Genomic DNA, 4,485 nt, shown 5'->3' on the forward strand with positions numbered 1-4,485 from the left:
CGTGTACTGTTTTTTATTATGGTCAAAATATCAACATTACCACATACAGCCATAAAGGGCACAGAAAGCGGTCAATAAACATAGATAAGACATGCACACTTTTCTGCTGATTTGTAACATGCAATAACAGGGCAGGGAGTTGAGCTCAAGAGTAGAACACTGCTATAGCCAGAAAGCAGATAACCTTCTATACTGTTATCTTCAGAGATATAAGCTGACTGTGGGATCAGTGCAGGGGAGACCTGCCAGTGGAGTAAACAGCTGCCTCCGTGCCGAGGGCTGACTGGGTCAGATCGGTTTGGAGGTGGCGGAGGGCCGGGTCTGAGTCTGGGTGTTTGCACTGAGAGGCTGGGGGACCTTGGCTTTCTTGTCCTTCTTGCGAGTCTGTGAGAAGAGAGAACCCACAGGAAGAATGTGTAGGTTAATAGCCTTCAGGAGCTATTCTACAGATTAAGTTGGATGACAACATTTCACTTGTGTTGCCCTAGTCTTGTCATGTAAGTTTGATAGCAGTTTTATGAAACGCTGATGACTATCCACAGTGTAGGGTATGGATGGCAGAGTAGAGATTTCATCTTTCCATCTCTCAAATGTACATAACCTATAGATTTTCAATGTTCTATGTCACAATACCAGTAAAATGCAGATATGTAGTTCATGACTCAGCACAGGGGGCTGAGTCATGTGTTTTGTTCACTACATGTGACTCTTACCCTCCCCTTGGACTCGATCACCTGGTAGACCTCACGCCCATCATTATTTATCTGGAGAGCCTAGAAAACAAAACAAGTTTTATGGTATTGGTCAATAAATTAATAAAGCACCCCTGGAATGGAAGGCTTGCAGAAGTGGATGAACCTGCATTTAGGATCAGTGTTCCGCAACATCTCAGAATTGGAACACGGTTATAAGCCTGTGGTATATAAGGAGTAGTCCTTACCTGGTATGTGTCGCTACTAGCTTCCTGTCTGCGCTTCTAAGAGGGACAACCACAAACATGAACGCATTAACAAGACTGTGCTCAGAATTATAACATGGCCTCTCTCACACGCTAGTCATAATAGCCCTCTCACTCACCCGTCTAGTAGCTGCAGTCTGGTCAGTCCTTAGATCCTCATAGTCGTCAGCAATAGTACCCGTCAGGAGTTCCTTTACAAAAACATACAGTACCAGTCAAACTTTGGACATACCTACTCATTCAAGGGTTTTCTTTATTTTTTCTATTTTCTACATTGAAGAATAATAGTGAAGACATCAAAACTATGAAATAACACATATGGAATCATGTAGTAACCAAAAACGTGTTATACAAATCAAAATATATTTTATATTTGAGATTCTTCAAAGTAGCCACCCTTTGCCTTGATGACAGCTTTGCCCACACTTGGCATTCTCTCAACCAGCTTCATGAGGTAGTCACCTGGAATGCATTTCAATTAAGAGGTGTGCCTTGTTAAAAGCTAATTTGTGGAATTTCTTTCCTTCTTAATGCGTTTGAGCCAATCAGTTGTGTTGTGACAAGGTAGGGGTGAAATARAGAAGATAGACCTATTTGGTAAAAGACCAAGTCCATATTATGGCAGGAACAGCTCAAATAAGCAAAGAAAAATGACAGTCCATCATTACATTAAGACATGAAGGTCAGTCAATGCGGAACATTTCAAGAACTTTGAAAGTTTCTCAAGTGCAGTCGCAAAAACCATCAAGCACTATGATGAATCTGGCTCTCATGAGGACCGCCACAGGAAAGGAAGACCCAGAGTTACCTCTGCTGCAGAGGATAAGTTCATTAGAGATACCAGCCTCAGAAATTGCAGGCCAAATAAATGCTTCACCGAGTTCAAGTAACAGACACATCAACATTAACTGTTCAGAGGCGACTGCGTGAATCAGGCCTTCATGGTCGAATTGCTGCAAAGAAACCACTACTAAAGGACACCAATAAGAAGAAGAGACTTGCTTGGGCCAAGAAACACGAGCAATGGACATTAGACCGGTGAAAATCTGTCCTTTGGTCTGATGAGTCCAAATTTTAGATTTTTGGTTCCAACCACCGTGTCTTTGTGAAACGCAGAGTAGGTGAATGGATGATCTCTCATGTGTGGTTCCCACAGTGAAACATGGAGGAGGAGGTGTGGGGGTGCTTTGCTGGTGACACTGTCAGTGATTTATTTAGAATTCAAGGCACACTTAACCAGCATGGCTACAATAGCGATACGCCATTCAATCTGGTTTGTGCTTAGTGGGACTATCATTTGTTTTTCAACAGGATAATGACCCAACACACCTCCAGGCTGTGTAAGGGCTATTTGACCAAGAAGGAGAGTGATGGAGTGCTGCATCAGATGACCTGGCCTCCACAATCACCCGACCTCAACCCAATTGAGATGGTTTGGGATGAGTTGGGCCGCAGAGTGAAGGAAATACAGCAAATAAGTGCTCAGCATATGTGGGAACTCCTTCAAGACTGTTGGAAAAGCATTCCAGGTGAAGCTGATTGAGAGAATACTATGGGGAGAGTCTGCAAAGCTGTCATCAAGGCAAAGGGTGGCTACTTTGAAGAATCTCAAATATAAACTATATTTAGATTTGTATAACACGTTTTTGGTTACTACATGATTCCATGTGTTATTTCATAGTTTTGATGTCTTCACTATTATTCTACAAAGTAGAAACAGTAAAAATAAAGAAAAACCCTTGAACTTTTGACCAGTACTGTACATTCAGAATGTCAGTACCGTGTCATGTCCATGATGCCACCATACACACACACACACACACACACACACACACACACACACACACACACACACACACACACACACACACACACACACACACACACACACACACACACACAAGGTATGGGACGTTGTAGGAAACTCACTGCATATGCTGTCTCTTATACACATCTAGATGTGTATAAGAGACAGCCACAGGTGCAGTCCTCCACAGGTTCAGTTACAGACTGGCCCCACTGCAGACAGAGAGAAGAGGGGAGGGGCAGAAACAAGGAGATGATAACACTGTTCTACATCCATTTATATGTATTCAATTGAACGATAACACGCCTCTGTAAACTGTGCACTAACTCCTCCTCACTGTATACACTTAAATAACTAGTACCTCATCATTGGTAGACAATGGAAGGGTGGGTGGCATTACCCACCTGTATTGTGACTCACCTTCACTTTGAAGAATAGAACGGTGGTGATGATGGAGTAGAGAATCAGGACTCCGTCCAGTATGTAGCAGATGACCGGTTCATTCAATGAAGCCTCTACAGGGCACACAGAAGATGAAGAGTCTTTAAAACACAGACAGGGCACATACACGAGCGCAGAAAAGGGGGGTATAATAATACAGTTGAAGTCGGAAGTTTACATACACCTTAGCCAAATACATTTAAACTCAGTTTTTCACAATTCCTGKCATTTAATCCTAGTAAAAATTCCCTGTTTTAGGTCAGATAGCATCACCACTTTATTTTAAGAATGTGAAATGTCAGAATAATAGTAGAGCGAATGATTTATTTCAGCTGTTATTTATTTCATCACATTCCCAGTGGGTCAGAAGTTTACATACACTCAATTAGTATTTGGTAGCATTGCCTTTAAATTGTTTAACTTGGGTCAAACGTTTTGGGTAGCCTTCCACAAGCTTCCCACAATAAGTTGGGTGAATTTTGGCCTATTCCCCCTGACAGAGCTGGTGTAACTGATTCAGGTTTGCAGGCCTCCTTGCTCGCACACGCTTTTTCAGTTCTGCCCACAGACTTTCTATAGGATTGCGGTCAGGGCTTTGTGATGGCCACTCCAATACCTTGACTTTGTTGTCCTTAAGCCATTTTGACACAACATTGGAAGTATGCTTGAGGTCATTATCCATTTGGAAGACCCATTTGCGACCAAGCTTTAACTTCCTGACTGATGTCTTGAGATGTTGCTTCAATATATCCACATAATTTTCCCGCCTCATGATGCCATCTATTTTGTGAAGTGCACCAGTCCCTCCTGCAGCAAAGCACCCCCACAACATGATGCTGCCACCCCCGTGCTTCACAGTTGGGATGAGGTTCTTCGGCTTGCAAGCATCCCCCTTTCTCCTCCAAACATAACAATGGTCATTATGGCCAAACAGTTTTATTTTTGTTTCATCAGACCAGAGGACATTTCTCCAAAAAGTACAATCTTTGTGCCCATGTGCAGTTGCAAACTGTGGTCTGGCTTTTTTAATGGAGGTTTTGGAGCAGTGGCTTCTTCCTTGATGAGCGGCCTTTCAGGTGATGTCGATATAGGACACGTTTTACTGTGGATATAGATACTTTTGTACCTGTTTCCTCCAGCATCTTCACAAGGTCCTTTGCTGTTGTTCTGGGATTGATTTGTACTTTTCGCCCCAAAGTACATTCATCTCTAGGAGACAGAACGCGTCTCCTTCCTGAGCGGTAGGATGGCTGCGTGGTCCCATGGTGTTTATACTTGC

The sequence above is a fragment of the Salvelinus sp. IW2-2015 genome, linkage group LG36 (assembly GCF_002910315.2).
Source record: "Salvelinus sp. IW2-2015 linkage group LG36, ASM291031v2, whole genome shotgun sequence".
NCBI classification, from domain to species: Eukaryota; Metazoa; Chordata; class Actinopteri; order Salmoniformes; family Salmonidae; genus Salvelinus; species Salvelinus sp. IW2-2015.